Source organism: Phascolarctos cinereus, unplaced genomic scaffold (genome assembly GCF_003287225.1).
Source record: "Phascolarctos cinereus isolate Bilbo 61053 unplaced genomic scaffold, phaCin_HiC Scaffold_93;HRSCAF=632, whole genome shotgun sequence".
NCBI classification, from domain to species: domain Eukaryota; kingdom Metazoa; phylum Chordata; class Mammalia; order Diprotodontia; family Phascolarctidae; genus Phascolarctos; species Phascolarctos cinereus.
The window spans coordinates 20,645-44,999 of record NW_027556335.1 but is presented as its reverse complement, the minus strand read 5'-3'; the positions used below and the strand labels follow the sequence as shown (position 1 = coordinate 44,999).

The 24,355-nt window shown below is 50.2% G+C and overlaps 1 pseudogene across 1 annotated transcript; it reads left to right on the top strand.

The window, feature by feature from the left end:
- Window positions 1-1,791: 1,791 nt before the first annotated feature.
- Window positions 1,792-21,068, top strand: LOC110204079 (inner centromere protein-like; annotated as a pseudogene). Its single transcript, XR_013483765.1, has 12 exons — window positions 1,792-1,816; window positions 2,473-2,550; window positions 6,400-6,457; window positions 8,146-8,259; window positions 8,904-9,624; window positions 12,711-12,762; window positions 14,358-14,400; window positions 14,865-14,973; window positions 16,143-16,194; window positions 17,411-17,531; window positions 20,513-20,622; window positions 20,738-21,068. The product of XR_013483765.1 is annotated as an inner centromere protein-like (transcript).
- Window positions 21,069-24,355: the final 3,287 nt, after the last annotated feature.

Below are 24,355 nucleotides of genomic sequence, written 5' to 3'. Positions count from 1 at the left end.
ACAGGACAAATACAATACAAACATAGTGTTCACTTAATGACACAGAGAGAGGGAATTAGAGGCTTGTTAGAAAACCCCCAACACTAATTAGCTATTAGTATTCCAAGGAAGGGGGTTGGGGAATTTGCAAGGATCCAAGACCTGAGAGTGTAACTGGACCTTTTGAGTCTTGCTCAAAGTGTCCCTGAGATTGCAGAATCAAAGGGGCAAGTCCCAATGAAGTTAAATTTGGGGATCTGAGTCCCCATCAGGACCATGCATAGAGTGCAGGAATGGAAAGCCAGGTCCTGCCCACAGTGTACCATTACTAACTGCTCAGGGAATCATTATGTTGAGGAATTCTCTCCACTGCTTGGGAGCTTTTAGCGTCCCATGACTGAGGGTCAAGGATAGGAGGCCAGCTAAGGAATTGGCTCTGGCTAACAGCACATTCAGCTTCCTGGGGGTAACCTTTCAGGCCGTCTTAGAGTATATAGGCAATCAGCAGCCTTCTGTGGTAATTTAGGGTGCATAAATAACGCATTTCCCAGGAGAGGGAGGGATGGATCAAGGGGGGGGGGTCAGCCAAGGGAGAAAGGGGAGTACTTGGAATGAAACTGGCAGGATTTATTATCAGTAAGAAAACATTCCCTGCTTAAGACCAGGACACAAGGAGAATTGTAAAAGCAGGACACAATTGTAAAAGTAGTCCTTTTAGAGAACTGTAGGGTCTGTGATCCAAAGACAACAAGTTGGTGTTACAATAATAGATGAGACCATCTGTTTTACTATGTCCTTATATAAGGGTTGGGGACTTTCTAACATTATTAGGTTACCAAGTGGATGGGGGGTCGGTGCTGTGGGATTTCTTCATGGTTGTCCATCTAGTTCATCCAGATGTAGTGAAATGCATAAATCATTAGCATTTCTATATATTACCAAACAAAATCCAGCAGCAAGAAATAAAAAGTAATTCCATTGAAAATAACTGTAAATGATATAAAATATAAAATCTACTTGCCAAGACAAACCCATTTGAATATGAGTACAAACTGATTGTATATGAATACAATCACAAAACACATTTCACACAATAAAGTCAGATCTAAACAATTGGAAAAATATTGCTCATGGGTAGATGGAACCAATATAATAAAAATGGCAATGCTGCCTAAATTAATCTATTCAGTGCCAGACCAATCAACTACCAAACAATTATTTTATAGAGCTAAAAAGATATATAAAAAACAAATTCATGTGGAGAAACAGAAGGTCAAAAATACCAAGGGAATCAATGAAGGAAAAAAAAAACCATGAAGGAAGGTAGCCTAACCTTACCAGATCTCAAACTATCATAAAGCCATAATTATCAAAACAGTTGGGTAGTGGCTAAGAAAGAGAATATTGGATTAGGTACACAATACACAGTAGTAAAGGACCACAGTAATCTGGTGTTGCATAAACCAAAGACTCAGACTACTGGGACCACAACTCCTCTCTGACAAAATTGCTGGGAAAACTCAAAAATAGTTTGGCAGAAACTAGGTAGAGACAAACATCCTGCAAATTGTCGTTTGTCCTTTTTTCTTGAAGAGGACCATGACATCAGGGAAGTGATGCCAGGACTTGCAAGTGAATGGGATTTAAGTGAGGGAGGGCTGTGCAAAGTGACCGCCCTCACTTTCTCCTCTGGAGTATCTGGGTCCAGTGGCCAGATATAGATCAGGATGTCTGGAGATGACCCCAGCTGCAGTGGGAGACCTTGGCCTTTTTCAGCTAAGGTCTTTCCCAGGTCTCAGTTTGACTGAGGCAATGCCCATTCAGTGCTTAAGGCTAGGTAAGTAGAAATAAGGAAAGGAATGGCCTGTTTTACCAGTCAGGAAAACAAACAAACCAACCAATCCTCTGGGAGGGGAAGACTCTCAGGGTTTCTGGCCACAATACAAACAGCTGCTGTCTACATTCACTATGAGCCAATCCGGGCCCACACAATGACTAGACAGGGCTTAGCCTGGGACCTCTCCGTGGCCAATCAATGAGAGGCAGCGTGACTTGGGTTTAAGACATGGTCCTTACAAAAGAAATCCCTGTAAACCGCCAGATATCTTTTGAGGTTTCCGTGATCAAAAGAGAGAAACAGTGCCTGCCCTCAGGAAGTTTACGTCTAAGGGAGAGAGCTGCAACACAGACCTAGAGAAGTCAATCAAAGCCAGGTACCTAAGTGTTAATGAACGGGGGAGGGGGGGCGGTGCCACCGCAAGGCACGCCGGGACTTTTGGTCTTTCCCCGCCCCTCAGAGCATTTGGCTGCCGCCCCTCCCCTCAGGGGTGTCTCTAGGTCCAAAAGCGGAAGCAAAGGCGTTGACATCGCCTCGGATCGGCGTTGATTGTCACCCAGGAGAGCCAATAGGAGGCCCGGTCTGCCTTTCCCGCTATCGGCCACGCCTTCTGCTTTGAAAATCCTTGCTTCGTGCCTCAGGCCCCGTCTACTGAGGCGGCGGCGTGGTCTTCAACAGAGTCGAGGGCCTCGCTACACGGGGCGAGGCGGGCCGGGCCAAGTGGAGCAGGCTAGGTGAGGCCGCCTCCTCCTCCTCTCTGGGGGCGGCTCCCCGTCTCCCCGCAGGGGGGCCGGCCTCGCGGAAGCGCGTCTACCCCGGCGGCCCTCGGCCTCACCCGATGACCGCGTGAGGGCCGTAAGAGACTATTTGCAGACCGGGACACTGAGGCAGGCCTTTGCGCCCTCTGTTTCCTCACCTGTAAAACAAGGGGGTCGGATTGGTTGCCCAGTGTAGGATCGAGGCCCGACTCTTCCCTCAGCCCACGCTGGGAGCGAGGGAGCGAGCCAGGCTGCTCCCGTTTTATGGATGGGGGAGCAGAGGGGGTGGTGTTGGGGCCGCAGGCTCTGGCTCGCCGTTTCTGGTCACGAGCCCCAAGAAGGAGCCCCTTTCTTCAGCTGCGTGGCAGCTTTCTAGCTCCTTAGGCAATGCGTGTCGGTTGAAAGACTTGAACTCTTCCTCTCAGTCTTCCCTTCCTGCCTGAGACAAGCCTTGATCGCTGGGCAAGTCACTAGTGACAGGCAGGCTTGAGTGGAGCAGGGGCCGGGTGCCCACAGGGCTGCTGGGATACCTTCCCAGCCCCGGGTCTCAGGAGCAGGGCCTCTCATCCGTTTCCATGTGCACTGATCTCTCGGGCAGTCTGGGGAAGCCTGCGAACCTCTTTTCTCAGCGTGGTGATTGACACGCAGAAAGCCAACTGCACAGGCATAGGAGAGGACCGATTCCATAGACATGTAAAAATCAAAGAGTAGAAAATCACAAAGTCACAGACCTCCCAGAAATCTGGCCCTGCAAGAATCCCTTTCCTGCACAAAATGTTACGTATTGTTGTTATTACTGCCACTTTAGGCTGTAGGACGTGTGCTTGCATTGACTTAGAACTGCGTAGTAGTCCTGGTTTCACAGATTTAAGACTGGAAGGGACCCCAAAGGCCAAGTTCAGTGCCCTTCTTTTGCCCATGAGGACACCTGAGGCACGGAGAAGTTGGCCCAGGGTCGCACAGCTAGTGAGGGAGGTGACATTTGAATCCAGGGCTTCCTGACCCCGAGTCCAAAGACCCCCTCCTCCCACCGTGCCACACAGGATGGACGGAAAGCACGAGTTCCAAACAAGGACATCACCTACCTGTCTCCTGGAAATTGCTCTCTATTTCTTTGTTCACTCTGTATTTGCTTCTAAACAGAGACACCCTGGGTTAAGCACTTTCAAGGACCTCAAAGGTTTTCTAGACCAACCTGCCCTTCCTCTAATCTCAGGTTCAGTGATTGGCCCATGTTCACACAGCATGTGTTGGAGCTGGAATTCTAACCCAGATCCTTTGATTCTCTGTGCCACATCTGCAAAGCAGTGCTCATCTGCAGCCACCTTACTCTAGATGAGTTCAGATGCTTCTTGTTTCTTGTTAAGGGTCTGCTTGATTGCTGCTTCCTCCCTCTCCTTTACTTAACCCTGCTGGCAAGGCTTGGTCGTAACCCTCAGTCTGTCTTTGAGTGCCATCAGACGCCTGGTTAGTGGGTGACGTTATTTGGGGGGCAAGGAGCTCATAACTGTTAGGGGTTTTGGCCTGAGGCCAAATGTGTTACAGAATATACTGTGTGGAGGAGAGGGGCGTTGGAGTGGTGGGGAACCTTGACTGAACGGAGAAAACCACTGTGGCCTCAATTCCTGCATCCCATCTCTTCCAGTTAGGGGGGCTCTGCATGGGAAGGTGGCAAGTTTAGGGTCAGAGAGAGAGTTTTAGAATATTTGCCAGCTGCTGTTGTACCTGGGTAAAGTGTTCCAAACCCATCCCTCATCAGGCTCTGTACTGGGAGGGAGAGCAGTGGTTGGGGACCTGGCATCACCTCTGCCCCTGAGGGGAGTGCAAGCTGGCTGACAGTGGTTCAGAAGCAAGACCACAACTTATTTTATGATCTTAAGCCAAGGTTTCCTTAGCATGGGGTCATTTTGATTGGGGCGGGGCAGGGGTGTAGGGAGTGGGAGAGAAGCCTCAGAAAGTGGATGAAACTTCTTAGATAAGCAAAGTCTTTCCTTGTGGAGGGAGGGTGTTCTTGTAACCGCTAATTTTTTTTCTAACCACTAATTAAAGAGGAAATCTTTGTTTTATTTTTTTTTTGCACCAGTCACACAACACCACCCCACATATCCCAAACCCCCAACTGTGAGCTGTATTATGCAAAAAAAAAAAAAAAAGAAGAAGAAGAAGAAGAAGAAGAAGAAGCAAACCAAACTGACACATTCCCCACTTGATGGGCATCCCCTCAACTTCTAATTCTTTACCCCCAGAAAAGAGCTGTTATAAATGTTTTTGTACTTATAGGTGCTTTTCTTTTTTGTTTTTTCTCTCTCTTAGGATACAGACCTAGTGGTTATATTGCTAGGTCAAAGGGTACACATGACTTTATAGCCCTTTGGGCATAGTTCCAAATTGCTCTACAGAAGGGTTAAATCAGTTCACAACTCTACCAACAGTACATTAATGTCTCATTTTTCCCACATCCCCTCCAAATCTGTCATTTACCTTACCTGTCCTTTTAGCCAATCTAATAAGTATGAGGTAGTACCTCAGAATTGTGTTCATTTGCATTTCTCCAATCAGTAGTGAGTTAGAGTATTTTTTCATATGGCTATAGATAGCTTTAATTGCTTCATCTGAAAACTGATCATATCTTTTGATCATTTATCAGTTGGAGAATGGCTCTTATTTTTATAAATTTGACTCAGTTCTCCATATGCTTGAGAAATGAGGCCTTTATCAGAGAAACTTCAAATTTTCTTTTCATAGTTACTGTTGCTAACTGTATTTCCTTCCCTCCATTTATTCTATTCTCTCTCTCCCTTCACCCTGTCCCTCTTCAAAAGTATTTCGCTTCTGAGCAACCTCTCCCCCAATCTACCCTCCCTTCTACCACCACCCCTTTCTCTTATTCCCTTCCTCTGCTTTCTTGTAGGGTAAGATAGATTTCTGTGCCCAATGTGTATGTTATTCCCTCTTTGAGCCAATTCCGATGAGAGTAAAGTTCACTCACTCCCCTTCCCTTCCTCTCCACTGTATTTTTACGTTATTTTTAGTTTATTTTTTAGGCAGTTGGGGTTAAGTGACTTGCCCAGGGTCACACAACTAGTAAGTTTTGGTCTAAGGCTGAATTTGAACTGAGGTCCTCCTGACTTCAGGGCCGGTACTCTATCTACTGTGCCACCTAGCTGCCTTCCCTCTCCACTGTAAAAGCTTTTTCTTGCCTCTTTTCTGTGAGATAATTTCCCCCCATTTTCTCTCTCCCTTTCTCTTTCTCTCAGTACATTCCTCTCGCCCCTTTATTTTTTTAGATATCCCTTCATTTTCTACTCACACCTGTTCCCTCTCTCTATATGTACTCCTTCTAACTACCCTAATATGAGAAAGATTTTATGAGTTAAAAATATCATCTTCCCATGTAGGAATAGAAACAATTTAACCTTATTAAGTCCCTTATGATTTCCCTTTCCTGTTTACCTTTTTATGCTTCTCTTGAGTCTTATATTCAAAAGTCAAATTTTCTATTCAGCTTTGGTCTTTTCATCAAGAATGTTTGAAATTTCTCTATCATATTGAATGTCCATTTTTTAACTTGAAGGTTTATACTCAGTTTTTCTGGGTAGATGATTCTTGGTTTTAATCCCAGCTTCTTTGACCTCCAGTATATCATATTCCAAGCCCTGCAGTCCCTTAATGTAGAAGCTGCTAAATGTTGTGTTATCCTGATTGTGTTTCCACAGTGCTTGAATTGTTTCTTTCTGGCTGCTTGTAATATTTTCTCCTTCACCTGGGAACTCTGGAATTTGGCTCCAATATTCTTAGGAGTTTTCCTTTGTGGATCTCTTTCAGGAGGAGTTTGGTGGCTTCTTTCCATTTCTAAGGAGGAGGCCCTAAAGGTGTTGTCCAGGTAAATCCAGGGCTGAAGGGCCCATGTGGGTGCAGCAGGAAGGGGCTATTAGCCCAGGGCACAGGACACCAGGCAAACCCTGACTTTGAACTAAAGGGTCATTGGCAGAAATACACATTTAAAAAGGGGAGAGCCTTATGGGAAACCTTACTCCTGTAGCAAGGCAGAGCCAGAGGAACTGAGAAAGAGGAACATGTTTGTCTGTGGCCCATTCCACACCTGCCAATGTTCTGCCAGTTTGGGGGTGTTTTCCTTCCTTTCTCCTCCTCTCTTCTTTTCTTCCCTTCCTTCCCTCCTTCCTTCCCCGCTCTCTCCCTCCCTCTGTGCCAGGCACTGTACAAAGCCCAGAGAACAAGACATTCTCTTCTCTGTGAAGTGGATCTTGTTTCTAAAGGGATCTGACCAGGCCTGAGCACCTCCCTCCCCTCATTCTGGACATGCCCTTCATGTACTCCATCAGTGTCAGAAACTGGCTTCCCCAGGGCATTCCTCCTCCATTTCCCCTCCATGTGCCCTGGTGATCTTTTAATGCTTCTCCTGACACTCAGATTCCATAATTCCTTGCTGCCCTCCCTCTCTCCAAGCCCCCATTCCCTTTCCTCTTCTCATTCTCTAGCTTCTCCCTACCTCCCATCCTTGGGTTCTGCCCTCTTTGTCCTTGAGTGCCAGGTGAGGAGGAGTGATCTCTAGAGCTGTAAGGATGGAAGCTGAGCAGGGCCCCTCTAGTCTAATCCCCTCGTTGTGCAGTTGGGAATCCTGAGGTCCAAAGACTTGCCCAAGGTCACTCAAGTCATAAACATCAGAGGTGAAATTTGAACCCAGGGCCTCTGTCTTCCCTAGACCATGCAGCCTCCCTCAATGTAGGCCGTGGGGATCCCTGACCTACTGCCAAGGCTGGCATGGAAGGGGAGGAGGCTGCCAGATTGGGGCCTTGCTCTCCCACGGGGATGAGGGTTCTACCAGATATGGCATCTTATATGAGGCATCTTAGGGTGAACTAAGTACCGTTCAGGTTAAAGGGACCTTTGTGGCCTGGTCTGGGCACAGCATGGAACCAGCTGTGTCCAAAGCTCAATTATCTGGAGCTTCGAGGTTAGCAGAATGCTTTACAAACGTTAGCTCCTTTGATCCTTAGAACAGCCCTGGGAGTAGGAGCTGTTATCATCCCCATTTTACAGGGTCACACAGCTGCTAAGTGGCCAAGGTGAGATTCTAACTCAGGGCTTCTTGACTCCGAGTCCAGCACCCTGTGCCACTTAGTTGTCCTCTGTGTGACTGCATCTGTGAGGAAATGTGTCCCAAGTCCCAGACAGACTTTGAGGCTCCAACCTGTTGGGGGCCTGAATAGAGCCCTGGGCTCCCAGACAAAAGAGCTTGAGCAAATCAAATGGCCTCCCTGGACCTCACTTTCTTATCTTTAAGGTGAAGGATTTGGCCTAGACGGATCCCCTGGATTGGGTCCAGGTCTAACCTTCTCAAATGCTGTAAAGACAAGGTTAGCCTTTTCAGAACCCCTGGTGAGTAGGTGAGGCTGGCCCATAGGGATAGCACAGGAGGAGAAGGAGATTTGTCCTCCTTTCTGACGAGCAGGAAGGCCCAGGGGCTCTTCCAGGCCAAAGGGGCCATTGATGGGGAGGTGAGCAGTTTAGATGTTCTGTGACTCTTCTTTTCTCCTCTTTGCCCCTCAGTGACTTCAGTGTGGAGCCTGAGCTGATGCCCAAAACGCCATCTCAGAGGGACCGCCGGAGAAAGAAATAGTTTTCCTCCATGCAGGATAAGAACAAGCCCCCAACCAGGAAAAGGTAGGTGGCTGCTGGGCCCCAGGGCCAAGCGGGCAGGGCAGGACAGCAGAGACAGGCCTGGGTTTGGTGTCACTATCTGCCTGTGCCCCTCCTCAACTGTGACATCTACATAGGCCTTTGTAAATAGAAGGCCTCCAAGGTCTTGTCCATTAAAATGGTGGTCCTGTGACAAGGGTAGAGCGCTTACCACGGTGCTCAGTGCTTTGGGAAATATGGAATGAAGTACAAGACGTCGAGGGGAGAGGAGACCCAGAGAAGAAGCAAGGGCAGGGCAGGGGATGATCTTGGTGCTGGTGTGTGGTCCCTCAAGAGGGCCTAGGACCATGGATTTGGAGCTGAAATGGACCTTGGGGGTCCTTGAGTCCAAGATCTTCATTTTTATAGATGAGGAAACTGAATTAAATAGGTAACGTGACTTGCCTAGGGTCACCCAGCTGGGAAGTGTCTGTGGCTGGATTTGAACTCAGGCCCTCCTGACTCCAGGCTCAGTGCTCTGTCCACTGTAAGTTCCTTGAGGGCAGGCATTGTGTTTTTGCCTTTCTTTGTATCCGTAGCACCTTAGCACAGTGCATGGCACATGATAGGGACTTCCCAAATGGTGTTAGATTGGCGGTGCCTAGGGCCCTGCTTTCCGTCTCATGCAGGTTGTCCCACTGTGAGAGACTAAGGAGTCGTTGACACAACCACCAGCTACTTCAGAGCAAAGATAAGCCAGAGAAGCTGGTTCTGGTGGCAGCTGACAATAGCTCCGTCCCTCGTCGGACTCTAACCCAAGCAGCAGCAGCCTCCTCGCCCCCTGAATCGCCCATGGTGCTCCCCAAAAGCCTATGAACCTGGCAGCAGTGAATGGGTTTGTGCCTGTTATAGAGATCAGCGTCAGCGAGCAGCAGAGTGCTGAGAATTACCTGGTGACAAATAAGACCAAGACAGCTGTCGTCAGCTTGGGCTGCAAAGATGAATTGATGTCCAAACAGCAGGCAGAAAGCCTCCCTGAGCCAGCGCCTGGGACCTTCTTGGTGGTGCCCACTGAGGTGCCTGAGGTGCAAGCTGCGGGGTCTGTGGCCAAACTCCAAATAGCCCAGCCAGTGGCTGTGATGACCAAGCCGGGCAGGGCACCCTCCTCACCAGGAACACAGACCCAGCCAGAGATTGAGCTCCTCTTGGACTTGCTGGAAAGCCCTCAGACCGTGATAGGCCCCTGCTGTGACTGGTGCTCGGTGCGTAGGAGCCTGGTGCGCAAATTCTCACAAGCCCACAGGGCCTTCTTGATTCGTAAGGACTCCGTGGTCCCGAAGAAGATCAGCTCTGCTCGACGGTCCTCCAGGAAGCTGGCCCTGGAACCAGCAGTCACAGGCTACATCACCTGTAAGTTGTTTGGCATTTCCTGGGCACTGAAGCTCAAGCCCTTGTCCCTCGCAGTCTGTCTGCCTTCTGCCTCGTTTTAGCAGAGATGAGGGTGCCCCAAGCACTCAGGTTCCTAGAATGTCTGCACGGGAAGGGGATTCCAGGATTGAAGAAGAGTTCCTAGAAGAGGAAAGTGGGAAGGAAGGGAGCCCCTCACCCATCCCTAGACTTGGAGGAGTGTCTGAGCCCCCTCCGTACTGTGACAGATGATAGAAGTCACTCTGGGAGGGCCAGAGCAGGGATTGGAGCCTCCTCTGGCTCCTGGTCTCTGTCCTCCATGTGGCCTGGGAAGGCTGGCCTAGCAGAGGATGGGGTTGGTACAGTCTCCCAAGGTGGAAAGGCTGTGGATGATTCCTTGTGCCCAAGAATCTGCCTGATTAAATAACAAGGGATTTGTCATTGGCCCTGCAGGGTCCTGGATGGAGCCCTAAACTGGGAGGCCTTAGCACCTGGGTCATCTCTGGGCAGAGTCACCTTTCTTGACTCAGTTTGCCCATCTGTGAAATGAGAATAATAGCAGTGCCTGCCTGATAGAGTTGTGAGGATCAGGGCATTGACAGGCTTCTTAGCTCCCCTGGTAGTGAAAGGGAGGGCTGAGAGCAGAGGACTTGTGGATCCTCCATAGAGCACCCTCCCCGCCTGCTGGAGAGTGTCCTCTCCACTCCCTTCAGCATCCTCTGAGAACCTATTGTGCTCAGGCTGCCTGCCTAGGGGGTCCCTCTCCTTGATTTCGGAGAGAACGAGTAGATAACCCTATGGGGTGGGAGGCAGTTTAGGTGACACAGATTGGGGCTGAGGCCTGCAAGGCATGTCAGATAGCTAGCAGACATCTCCTGACTCCTTCCAGCTCGTAGCCTTTCACTGAACTACCCTGCCTGCTGTTAGACATTGGATACTAATGACCTGCCTGAGATAGTTGGGTTATCATTTCAGTAAAGAGATTTTGAGGTCCTGTGTTAAGAACCAAGTTGATTTAGAAAGGCCCACAGAGGAGTAACTTTGACGTAGTTCTGAGGCCTTAGTGACATAGAGGGTCTGTGTTGGTCAATCTGACTGTTACCTAAGGGCCTTTTTATCCCAGACTACAGTGCAAGGCAGCCATGAGGCCCATGTTTTGGGACCCCTGGAAATCTCTTGGAGATAGGGGACGGGCCCCTCTAGGTAGATAAGCACTCCCTATTTGAGCAGTTGTGGCATTGGCGCTAGCAGGAGAAAAGAGGGAAGGGGAGTGTATCAGACAGAGATTGGTGCCGTTATTGAGTCGATTCAGTTGTGTCCCACTCTCCCTGACCCCATTTGGGGTCTTCTTGGCAGAGTTTCTGGAGTGGTTTGCCATTGCCTTTTCCAGCTTATTTTACAAATGAGGAAAGTGAGGGAAATGGTGTTAAGTGACTTGCCCAGGGTCACACAGCTAGTAAGTTTCTGAGCCCAGATTTGAACTCAGGAAGAGGAGTCTTCCTGCCTCCAAGCCTAGCATTTTATGTGACACCTAGCTACCCTGATTAGTACTAGGGAGACGGGTGTTCTAGGACCCTGATCCAGAGTGACGAGTGGGGAGAAGTGAGGGAAATGTGGCCAAAGAGCCAAAGCTCCCTGGGGTGATAAAAGCAGTCTGACTGAAGCTCAAGCCAATCCTTTGCATGTGCAGGCTTTGGAACGGATGGCAAGTGCTCAGTGTCCCAGGAACAGCATCTTTCTGCACAAGGAGCTCTCTCTGCAGGGCTTGGGGATGAGGCGGGGAGTGTCAAGTTTGTCCCCACCAGTTAAGGGCCCTTTGGGATTCTGGAAGTCAGGAGCTTAGCTAATAGGTCAGTGATCTGGGAAAAGCAGCAAGCTAAAATAGAAGAAGGCCTGGGCTGGCAAATCCCTACCTGTGTGTCCTTGGCCATGTCACTTTTCCATTGTGGGCCTTTAGTTTTCCCATCTCTAAAATGAGAAGGCAAGACTAGATACCTTGGAGGCCCCAGCTGTGTCCAGACCCAGTGATCCCAAGGGGAGGCAGGGAGAGTAGTTTGGGGCAGCTCCAAATCTGGGATTGCCTCTTGGCTTGCATTTTTTACTTTTTGGCTTTCAAGGTGTCTTCCTTCTCGTTGCCAAGGCTGCAGGGGGAGCTTGGTCAGATACTACAACAATTCAGGAAAAGCCAGGCTTGAAAAGTTCCCTGCATCCTCCTCTCTGACTCTCTGGCTCTTCCTTCCCAAAGGCTGGTAGGAGGCTCTGGGCCCACTTGTTCATGTTGAGATCAGGTCGACTACTCCTCCCATTTGGACAGGGAGCTGTGCCTGGGGCCTTTTGGCCTCTGTGACGTGATGGTTGCAGAGGCCCAGAATGAACCGTTAGCCTCATCTTGGTCGGCGGCTCTCTTCCTTTTCTTGGCTCATAGAGTTGAGGAGTTGCCACGACCTGACTGGTGAGGCTGGCAGGTCTATGAGAGTAGGCCCCATCTAGTTTGTGACCCCCACAATGAGGACTTGAGCCAGTGACTTAGGCCAGCACCTTCATTTTGCAGGCGGGGTTGCTGAGGCCTAGAGAGAGGAGGGGGCTTGACCAGATTTCCCCAGCCAGTACATAACAGTCCTGGAGCTCGACTCCCAAACCAGGACTGTCTCCACAAGACCATGTGGTCTCAAGGGGGACTTAAAAGATTAGCAGGGAGAATGGGAAGTGAAACCTGAGAAGAACAGGTCTCCTGAATCCCTGCCGTCCCAGCTGTAGAAGATGCTGGGAAAAGAATTGAGTGGTTCCCATCTGACTTGTGATTATCATTAATAAACCATTTTTGTCACACCTTTGAGATGCTTTCTATACATTATCTCATTTGACCTTCCCAGTACCACCTGTGGGTAGGTACTACAGATATTATTATCCCCATCTTACGGATAGGGAAACTGAGGTTCAGAGGGGATAGAGTGACTTGATCAGGGTCAAATGACTCTTGTCAGGTGGGGGATTTGAACCCGGGTCTTTAGTGATCCCAAGTCTAGTGCCCTTCCAGGGCATGCTGCTGTTCTCTGACTGCCTTCTTTGTCCTGGATTCTTCCTTTCAGGCCACAGCTACCTGGAGAGGCTCCTGGGTGTAGAAGTATTCAGGAAAGCCAGGTGAGACACAGATGTCTTTGTCCACAAGCCATGCTCTGAGTGCTCAGCGATCAGTGCAGACAAGGGATCACTCCTCCTCCTGTTGCCCCGGGGCTGAGGACAAACAGGTGTCATCACAAATGATTCCAGACCTTCAAGGGGAAGCCAGAGCTCAGCTGGGCCTCTTCAGGCACAGGCACATGCAGACTACACCATAACCCTGGCTTCCCACCACCAGAGGCCAAGAGCATGCACTTTGGGCCACTTAGGGGTCAGGTGGGCCTCCTGTGGTCACTCCCCCAACCTGGCCACTGTCACCCACAGCTAGGCCTCCTCTGAATCATGCCCCTTCCATGGTCCTGACCACTTTATGGGTGCTTAATTGGCAATCCCAGAATTCCACGTTGAGGAGAGGAGAGCAAGGGGATGGTGACATGGAAGGCCCAATGAAGACCTGTCCCCTGGAGCCAGGGGAAGGAAGGTGGGCGGCTTTTCTGTGACAGTCTGATGCTTATTGCCCCTTGGCCTCAGAGGCCTCTGAAGCCACCCGGAGGGGACGGCTTCCCTCCATCACTGAAATGCACCCCCACTCGCCTGCGGTGGGCAAGACAACTATTGCTGGGAGCTTGGCTTGAGCATTGCCAAGAGCAACCTGGCCCCTGTCACTGTGTCCTTCAGGGGTGGAGGAGGTGGCCCAGAGACACCTGTGGTAGCAAAGCCTTCCTCGAGCCCCAGGTCTCTAATCATAGATTTGTAGGAGGTTGGAGTGGGGAAGAATCTGACTGGTTCAGTGGAAGGGGCCCGGGCTCTGGGGTCAGAGCTGGCCTTGGGGGTGGCATTGGTAGCTCTGCTTCTGACCTCACCTGAGTCACATGGCTTCTCTAGACCTCAATTTCCTCATCTCTAAAAGGCGAGGGTTGGACTCATGGCCTTGGCTCAAAGGCTGTGATCCTCCGAACCCCTTCATTTTAGAAAAAGGAAACTGAGGCTCAAAGAGAGAAAGGCATGTGGCCAGTTTGTGGCAGTGCTCAGCATGAAAGGCCAAGAGCCTGCCCTGGGAGGGTGGTGACTGTCAGAAGGCTGCCCCCCCACCGCCCCTGTGTGCTGGTGGTCAGATCTGCCCTCCCAGGGAGGCTGGTGGTGCCACCCTCCATGCGCAGCCTCCTCCCCTTGCCGTTACAGTGGCCTCCTCCTTGATCTCTCTGCCTTTTTAGAACCACCAGATCTGACCATCGGCCCTCTGTTTCCAAGGTTCCCTGCCTCCAGGATCAGATACGAACTCCAATTTGTCCTTTAAAGCCCAGTACCGTCTTGCTTTGTGCCCTCTTGCCAGGCTTTCTACACCTTCCTCCCTGGTTTAGGCCAGCTAGCCACTTTGCCGCTCCCTTCCCCATGCCTTTGTGTATGAACCCCATGCCTTTGTGTATGAATCCTCCCCTGCCCCTTGCATCTGCTGGTTTTTCCTGAACCCAGGTTATTGGTGATGGGGTGGGTTGCTCTGCCTGGGTCGAGAGAATGGAGCTTCCTGGTGATGAGGAGATGTGGCCCCCCAGAGTCCACTCCTCTTGGTGTTTAGGAACTGGACTGTTCTTCAAGCTTTCTCTGTTTCCTTTCAGCTCTGAAGAGGAGGTGAAGTGTGCAAGAGAAACTGAGCAGGAGGTAGGCAGGGCTCTGGGGAGAGGGGCCTAGGCCCCAGTTGGGAGAGCAGGCGACAGAAGGGCCTCTGGCCACGTGCGTGCTCTTGGACTCTGTCGTAGCCACTAGAGGCGGCCTCTACCTCCAAAGTCATTCCTTGAAATGAACCAATCTTTTCCTACCTTGCAGTGTCCTGGATCAGGGCCTCTGTTCATCAAAGCCATAGGTTCCCAAAGTGGGCAATACCACCCCCGGGAAGGTGCTGGGATGATCCAGGGGAATGGTAGTAGTTTGAAATGATGCAAATTTAAAAAAAAACGTCAAAGAGTTAAAGAAGTTAGATTTCCAGGGGAGTACTGCAAAGGGGGCAGTAGGCAAAATAAGGTGGGAACCATGCTGTCTCATGGGCAAGGGAGCTCCACACCCAGGAGGTAGGAGGATCAGGGCCTGGGCCAGAATGAACCCCAATGCTCTGCCTTTGCCTGCAGGCACCTGAGGGCACCAGGAGAAGGCTGCACTCTCAGAACACAAACAAGATTTCCATCAGCAGCCCAAGGGCCCAGCCAGGGTCTGGAAGCCAAGCAGATGATGACAGTGGTGAGGCCTTCTCTGGGTGTTGGGCCATAAGAAGGAAGCAGGAACTCTGGGAGTTGGTAACTGTCCATGCTGGTGAATTCCAGACTTGAGACAGCTCCCTACTAGAACTCGCTCCCACTTTTTGTTGGCTGGAAGGGAGTTAAGATGTAGCAGAAGAAGCATTTGCCTCTGGTCCTCAGTTTCCTCACTTCTAAAGCCTTGTTAAAAGGAATGCTGTCCTGAAGGCTGTCCTGAATTCTGTGACCCTGGTCTGTCCCTGTAGGGGCTAGCCCAGGCAGGCTTGGCCATGTGGAATTAATTGCTCCAGGGAGCAGGCCAGGGGGTAGCTGACCTATTACATCAGCAGAGAATCACTAGTAGTGTCTCAGGGAAAGCTTGGGGTTTTTTTCTCTAATTAAGACTATTGTGATGTTAGGAGGGTGAGGAATTGAACCTCAGGGAGGAAGTTGTAGAGGAGAAGGAAGGAAGAAGAGGAGGATGGTGATGCCAGCCTGAAGCCAAGCAGGACAGTCACCCTACACAGGGGCCATTGTAGAAAGGGGCAGGCAGGCTGGTCCGGACTGGCTGCCAGACTCTGGGGATCGTGGGGGCAGCCAGCTCTGGCATGACCTGCAAAATGTTGGCTACAGGTTCTAGCTGTAGTATTGGAGGGCAGATAAGGAAAAGGTTCCTGGGCCAAGGAAGGAGTGGGGTGGGACTGAGGAGGAGGAGGCCACTTGGGGGGCTGCTGCTGTGGGCAGGGGAATGGGGACAGGGTGGTGCTGTTTCAGGGAGTTCGGTTTGGGAGGAAATGGGGAATGGCCCCTGTGGACCCTACAGGCACAGGCAGAGCGGCCCAATGGTTAGCCCAGGTTGCAATTTCATTGAATGTGAGGTTTGGCTCTAACCTTGGCTCCAGATGGTGACTTGTGGGGCCAAGGCTGAGCTCCCCACTCCTGCTCACCTACCAGCTGGGCAACAGGTCAGAGGCGGGGGCAGAGGAAGAGTGTCACTTGGCAGCTTGGTGCCCTGGGAGTCAGTGTGATCTTAGGCAGGTCATCTCTTTGGGCCAATTCTACTACTCCGAGTTCGCTCCCTTTGTGCCCTAAATCTGTGGGAGCATCTGACAAGATGGCAGATGTAAAAGGCTTTGTATAAGGGAGGCTTCCCTTGTTTTGTTCCCTCCACAGAGAGCGAGATGGACCAAAGTGAGGAGCCCAGGGTGCTGCCTGAGAATGTCGGGTAGGAGGATCTGTGGGGGCCCATGAGCACAAGCTGGAGAGGAGTGGGAAGGATACTGGGGCAGGAACTGGGGAGAGGCCAGCAAGCTGGGCAGCCAGTTAGCCAAGGGACCCAAGAGCACGATGAATCCCTGAGCACCGCTGGGCGCTTCAGTCAATCAGCAGGTGTTGCCTCGGTGCCTCCTCTGTGCCAGGCACTAGACTGGGGGCCTGCCCTTGGGGCACTTCGACTCAGGCACCTCTTAAATCACCCAGACTACGTACACGAAGATGAGCTAGGCCCTGCTGGGAAAGGCGACCTTAGAGCTTGGGGGCCACAAGGCATTCCAGAAAGCCGTGATCTTTCGGCCTCGCCCGACCCATCCTGACATACATAGGTTTCTCTTGCCATATGGCAAGAGTGTCCTTTAGTGTCCAAAACAACTTCATTCTCAGAATCTCCGCTTAAGAGTCTGTTTAGTGGGACAGGTGAAAGGACAGGAGGCAGCAGTCCCCTAAGATCTCTGGATAAGATCATAAACCTACCAGTGTGACTTTGGGCAAATTACTTCTCTGGGCCTCAGTTTCTTCATCTGTAAAATGGTTGGATTGGATGGCCTCTCAGGACCACTGTGGCTCTACCTTCATGATGCTCAGCTGGTGATGGCATGATGAGAGACATGGAATAAGCCCACACTTGAGGCCTTGACAGGCATGGTCTCCAGCAGAGAGGGAGGTATCCTCCTTCCCTCCTCAGATGAGTTTGTATTTACTGACCTACATACATGTTCTATTCCCCAATAGAATATGAGCCTCTTGAGGGCAGGGCCTGTTTTGCCTCTGGAGCCTCAGAACCTAGTGCAAGGCTTTTTTATAGAGGAGGTGCTTCTAAAAATTACATTCAATTTAATTGAACATTTATGGTTATGTAGTAGTGGGTGTGTTATTTATTGTCTTCTCTGTTGGCATCTTTTCTCCCTAGTAGATTGTAAGCTACGTGAGGGCATGCAGAGACTGTTTGACTTTGTCCCTCCCCCAGACCTAGCACAGAGCCCTCTAGGAGTGACTGAAGAGGTGTCCCAAGCCTAGAAAGCAGTGGGAGGGGAACATCTGAGACCCCACCTGGCTGGGCCTTCCTGTTTGGGCCCCAGTCTGAGCTGAGGAGGAGAGCAATGGGAGGGGACCATTTTTGTCCCTACCCAGGCCCCTGTAGGCATTGCTTCTTCTGCCCCTCACAGGGGAAAGAGGATCTACAAGCAAGCTGTCAGTGAGCTGGATGAGAACGGGGACCACATAGATGATGAGGCACTCACTCCTCCTAGAACCAAGGCTCCCTCCCCTGTCTGCCCTCCCAGCAAGGTAAGACAGATGAGGCACGCACACACTGGGGCGCACCCTTTGCACTGTCAGCAGCCATGACACGCTCCCTGACCTTCCTTGATCTCGAGGCCTCAATCCTTGGGCTCAGGCCAAGAAAGAAACAAATTGACTCCCTTGCCTGCCCTGCCCCCAATTTTCCTCTGGACCCTGGTTCAATGGTAGCTGACCATGCTCCCCATTTTAGAATGGTAGAATTGACCTTGTCAGCTAATGTTGATGGGGAAGACTGTTTTCAAAGTCATGTTCCTAATTCCCAAAGTCTCTGAGATCCTTGTTAAGGAGGTTAGATCTTCATTTTCAATTCAGTCTAACAAGCAAGCCCACTGTGAGGTCTGGTCCTTAGCTCAAGGAGCTGGCATTCATTCCATGGCACCTTCTGGGCAGTTGATTTTAAAGTTATGGAGTTGACTTGCCTTTTGGAAATGACGTGAGGGTAGAGCCATGAGATGACCTGGGGGTGATGAAGGCAAAGGGAAGCTGGTGTTAAAAATCGAACTGGACATGGTATCTTGGGCAGAGTTTGTTTTTTTTTTTTTAATTCAATTTGATAAGAAGTGTCTGCACCTGAATATTTTTTTAAAAAAAGAAAACCCAGCTTTGTCAGTCACCCCTGAAATGCTGTTCTCCCATTATCATCTCCAGTAAAACACTTCCCATTGTCTAACTCCATGCTCTCCCACTTCTCACTTCTCGACGTCCCACTTCTCAGTGCAAGGTGAGTGAGCTGTCTGAATTGGGAGATTTGGGGTCAGGTAGATGGTGGGGAGAGCAGTGTGAGCAGGGAGCTGGGCCTTGGGGGGCTTGGGGGCCCTGGAGCCTGAGGGTACATGTGCCTTAAAGCATTCAGACCCTCCCAGCTTTCCTCAGCTCTGCCATGGAGCTCAGCCTGGACGAGGCAAGCCATCTTTCCTCCATCGTACCTCAAATACATCAAGTTAACATGGCTTTTCTCCCTTGAGCTCAGGCAGTTCTGATGTTCTGGGAGCAGAGCCAGGCTGGCTGCCATCTTGAGAACTCTCATGGGCCCCACTGGGAGGGAAGGGGGATGGGAGCCGAACTTCCCAGAGCACGTCACTTCTAGAGAGGGCTCTCTCACTGGAGAAATGGGGAGGGAAATGCCCCCTGGCAGCAGTAGCCCACTTGTAGGCTCTTTCCTTGCCCCATTCTTGGAACCCTGGGGAATTTGGGGAGTTGGCAACAATGTCCTTGTGGAAAACCTTGGATTCTCCCATGCCATTGTAGAGGGAGTGATCCCTTGGCTGGAGTCTATGTGGGAGAATCCTCAGAAGTAGAGATGTTATCTAGCCCTAAGCTCTGTCAGAGGTAGGCATTCCCTCCACAGCATCCAGACAGGTGGCAATCTGTCTGGCCTTTGCTTGAACGCCTTAGAGCAGCGGGGAGCTCACTACTACACAAGGCAGCTCATTACATTTTTGAATAGCTTTAACTGTTTGTAAAAGGGATGATGTCTCTGATTGACAGTATGATGCTGGCCCACAGTAGACACCAAGGAAATGTGCAGTGAGTTAAATTAGAAAGCTCTGTTTTGTGTTCCTGTTGGGCTTCTCCTAATTTCAACCCCTTCTGGTCCTGCCGTCTGAGGCCAAGCAGAGCAGAACTATTCCCTTTTTCACATGACACCCCCTCTTCTCCCTTCTCCTCTTTCTTTAGCTGCATACACTGGCCCTCATAGGATAGATTTTTCAGACCTGGCTCTGCCAGCTTTTCTAGGCCCTTTCTCACAAGGGTGCCCAGAACTACCTGGCCAGTGTGGCCCCAACTTACCGAGGCTCTTGGGGGCTCTCCCAGCATACTGGGCCAATGGCTTCTTTCTGGGCATGTGGTCAAGGGGTGTGAGAGCTGCTGTCCCTCCCTTCTCCCTGTCCCTCCCAGCTACTTGCAGGGGACTGCCTCCCCCTTGGGCTGGCAGGCTCAGTTATTTTCGGGTCCCCTGGGGTTGATCATTTGGCTACACCACCAGATGAGACCCTGCCCATGGTTTTTTGGGTGTTTGAGCTTGCTGCATCCTGCATATTTGCCCTTGGCTAAGCACCTCCCCACTTTGGATCAGTGATCCCCTGATGGTGACTGGGGATGCCTCCACTGTGTCCATCAAGAGAAGCCAAGACAAGGGGCAGCTAGGCGGCGCAGTGGATAGAGCACCAGCCCTGGAGCCAGGAAGAGCTGAGTTCAAATCTAGCCTCAGACCAACCAGTTGACACTTACTAACTGTGTATCCCTGGGCAAGTCACTTAAGCCCAATTGCCTAAATAAATAAATACAATACAATACAGTAAAATGCAATAAAATAAAATGTGAGATACAGCTTTGGGGCAGCTAGGTGGCGCAGTGGATAGAGCACAGGCCGTGGATTCAGGAGGAGCCAAGTTCAATTCCGGCCTCAGACATGTAACATTACTAGCTGTGTGACCCTGGGCAAGTCACTTAATCCCATTGCCTAACCAAAAAAAATTAAAAAAAAAAAACAGAAGCCAAGGCAGACAGCAATCCTGGATGGTTTCTGTGGAGCTGCCATTGCAGGGATGTAGGTGAAAGACAATGAGCCCATTTTACAGATGACAAGTCTTGGATCTCAGAGAAGGGGAGTAGTGGGCCCAGGCCACCTGGCCAGTTGGTGGCTGAGCCAGCCCTGGAAGGCCACACTGGTGGGAGATGGGGCACCCACGGTGCCTGTACCACTGGGCCTGGGCAGTAAACTCCTCCTTTCCTTTCATATCTCATTCATGTCAATAATATGTTACAGCATTTGGCCTCAGATCTGAGTTCAAGTCCTACCTGGGACACAGCCCTTCTCATGCTCTAGGCAGTGGGGGTGGGGGGAAGGCACACCTCCCATGGGAAGGGGTAGGGGATAAGGGAGGCCAGGGACACCCAGGCTTCTACTGGTGCCTGCTTGTCCACTGCCACCTCTCAGGCAGACCTGTCCCTTCTTTCCACAGGAGAAGGAGCGACAGCAACTGGAGAACCTGAAAAAGAAGGAGGAGGCTGAGCTGATGAGGAAGCAGATGGTGGAGGAGGATAAGCGCCGGCACCTGAAGCAGGTGAAGATGTGAGTGTCTGGCTTTGCCCATACCCTGTGGAGGCCTTGGGAGGGAGGGGAAAGAGGGAGGATGGGGGGGTGTCTCCAAATCCAAAGACATATCCATTTTTCCTCGTGCCTCCAGGAAGTGGGAGGCACGCCTTCTGAAGGTCCTGTTGGGCCGTCAGCAGGCAGAACAGCTGGAGGTAGAGAAGAAGACGTGCATTGAACAGAAGCTGGCTCAGCTGGAGAAGAACAAGTAGGTCAGTGGTGGCCCTGAGTCCTAGGGGGAGGTGCAGACTGCACTGGGCTGAGCAGGGGTCTCAACCTGATGTGACCTGACCTGCTGGCTTGGTGGCTGGCAGGCAGAGGAGGAGTGACTGGCTGGGGAGGAGGCCAGGGAGAAAGCTAAGAAGCTGTAGGAGGTGGAAGGGAGGCAGAAGCAGAAGGCTGAAGCCAGGAGGCAGAAGAGAATTCAGCAGGTAAGTGGAGCAGGATGGGGGCATCCCAGGGGGGAGAGATGGAGGCCCAGGGAGGGAGGAGCAGAGCTGCCCATCATCAGTTCCTTAGGCCTCACCAGACGAGGGCTGAGACAGGCCTCTTCCTTGTGGGGCAGCTAGCTGTAGGGCCCAGTGTACTGGGCCTTCAGTCAGAAGTACCAAGATTCAGGGTAGAGAGCCAGTAAGTACCTGAAGCAGGCCCTGAGCCCAGGTTTCTCTTGCCTGACACCCTAGTTGGCTTATATGTTGACATCCAAGTTTCCTAGGCGGAAGATCGCTCAGGAAGCACTGAGAGGAAAGAGCTTCCTGCCTAAAGTGGGATTTAGGTAGGTTACCCAGAGAGTTACCAGGGTGAGCCACAGCAAATATCACCCCTTTCCTGAATGGGTTTCTTTCCTTTCTGAAATGGCAGGGGAGGGAGTGGATGATCTTCAGTGGCTTCACTCCAATACCTACTTGAATGTATTTCTGGAAGTTGGATGTGAAAGCCTAGGCAAGGTCCCTCTTTCCTGCCCTCAGAAAACACCCAGTGTAGTGTGGGGAGAGGAGTGTCTGCGATATGGTGAATTTGTTAGAGGTTGGGCAAAGGAGGAAGAGCTAGGTGACAGGGGAATCTGGAACAGCTTGCTGTACTTGGCCTTTCAAAGATGGGAAAGAGGTTGGGAGGTGATCACATAGAAAAGGTCTCAATTTCGGACTCAACAAAGGGAGCAATCTGGGTTAAATGAAGGTCTTGGAGGAGTCAGGGCGAGGACAGGAACCTGAATAACACCTTGAGCAAAGCTCATGTGCCCTTTCTTTTACCAACCTTAGCAGGTCTATGAGGTTCTTCTCAGGAAGAGGGATTCTTCCCCAGCTTGTTGAGATCATTCTCAAGGACAGCTCTAAAATCATGTCCCTGATGCCAAATGTCTGAAGGAGAAGAAGATGGGGCAAGCAACTAAATCAAATTGTATGTGGAAATGATGCCACAAATACAGGAGGTGAGGAGTCCTGGAGTGTTTTCCCAAAAGGCTCAGTGGCTGGTCCCACACCAGTGACAACTAGAGAAAAGAAAGCAGAGCTAAAATGAATGTGGCTTACAATAAATACTCCTCCAAGCTGAACTGTTCTTCTCCCTTACTCATGATTGAAAATGGGATGTGTATTGAAGAAAGGGCTAAGGATCTTTCTCCCTCTCTGTCTCTCTCTGTCTCTCTCTGTCTCTCTCTCTGTCTCTCTCTCTCTCTCTCTTCTCTCTCTCTCTCTCTCTCTCTCTCTCTCTCTCACACACACACACACACACACACACAGACTCACACGCATACACACACACAGAGACAGGGCACACTCCCCGAATGCAATCATTTTATATGAAACTTTACATGAGAGAAATAATTTGTAATTGGGAGGTGAAGAAAGGATGCTCTATAGTGTTGGGCCCAACAGTTCACTTACTTTCTAAGGAGAGAGATGGGTTAGCCATAGGCAAAACTGCTTTGGAACATAAACTCATTTGTGAAATCTTATGGAAAAAGTGGGTGACAAATAGTGACTTTTCTTATGGATGGGTATTCATATTCTCGCAATGTTGACACATATGAGTACTCACCTATTCTCTTTAGTCTTATATATTTATACTGATATTTTCTATCTAGATTCTTGTATATGAATACTCCAGTATTATCTAAGTGTCTTCATACAGCAGTACTCATAGATCCTTTCTTTAGATCCATACACACACATATGTACTCACCTGTTCTCTATTCATATATGTCCACAATTATAAATTGAGAAAATACATTCCCATTTATGTACTTCTCTATCTCTCAGTATTGTGTATGTTTATTCACACATCTTTCTTCATTTATTAACTTATAAGTGTGTGTATATTCTCTATATTCACATTAATAAGTACTCACCTATCCTTTCTCTTTACATATATATGAGTCCTCATTTTCTCACTCCATATTTATATGCTGTTGTAGGAATCATCATATTCTTTCTCAACATATAGGAGTTCACATCTTCTCCCACAGGGAAACGGTAGGATACTTGTTAGTACATAAAGAGAAAAAGTGCTCACACTTGAACGAAGAAAAAATAGAGAAGTACCATTCAGTTGTTTTTTCAGTCATTTGTGACACTGTGTGGTGCATGTTGAGGCTTTCCTGGCAGAGATTCTGGAGTCGTTTGCCATTTCCCCCTGTAGCTCATTTTACAGAAAAGAAAACTGAGGCAAACAGGGTGAAGTTCTTGGCCAGGGTCACATAGCCCAGGGTGACATCTGAAACTGCATTTTAATTCAGATCTTGCTGATCCCACACCACACAGTATGCACTGAACCACCTAGACAATATATGTGTAGCCATGTCAGAGGCTCTACTAGAAGTCCTTTATATGAATATAGAGAGAATACCTAAGTATTTCTCAGTATGAATATAGAAAGAAAACATGGGAGTTCTTCAATATTATGAACATAATGAAAACTTATAGAAAGACTTAGGGGTAAGCAGATACAAACAAATAGGTTTTTGGTAGTGGTACAAGGCATGGACAAAGAGATGGATAGACTGTTCCTTGGACACTTGTCCAGTTCCGCTTGTTGCTCTATGCCTGTTTGGGACCTACAACGGTTTCAGTCAGATAAGCCACCCGGAGCCCAAGAGAATAGTCAGGTCCTCTTGGCTGGGATTCTGCTGGGGTGTGGGGCAGGTAAAAGGAACCCAGTAGGGGCCTTGGCGGCGGAGGGGGGAGGAGGGGTGTTAGCCGAACCAACGGATGGGCAGACCTTGAGGGCGGCTCCTGGAGTCTCAGCGGGGGGCCTGTGTGGAGGGGGTTGGGGCCTCCACGGCCAGGCGGCCAGGTGGGCTCAGACCTCACAAAGGCCATCGCTGACGTCACCGACCATCAACTCTGCTCCGCCCATGGTTGCCTGAGTATATCTGGTGGCCCAGAGTTCCAATGTGGTGGGGTGTGAGATTGCAGGAGAGCAGATGAATGACCACGCAAGGATCGGGGGACGTTTGGGGACACACTGTACCTGCCTGAAGACCTCTCAGTTATTTCTGATGTAGTTTAATGGTCCCCAAGTGGTATTTATCTGACCATGGTTTTCACCCCTTTAGGTTGTTAAGGGCAGTGGGTCGTCTGGAGGGGGGAACACCTCTGATCGGGAAGAAGCTGCAGAGAGCCCCAGGGGCTTCACTGCAGGCTTTCAAGTCAGATCACTGGCTAGCAGGACGAACTTCTTGCTTGGGAGTTGCCTTCAGGGAAAACATTGG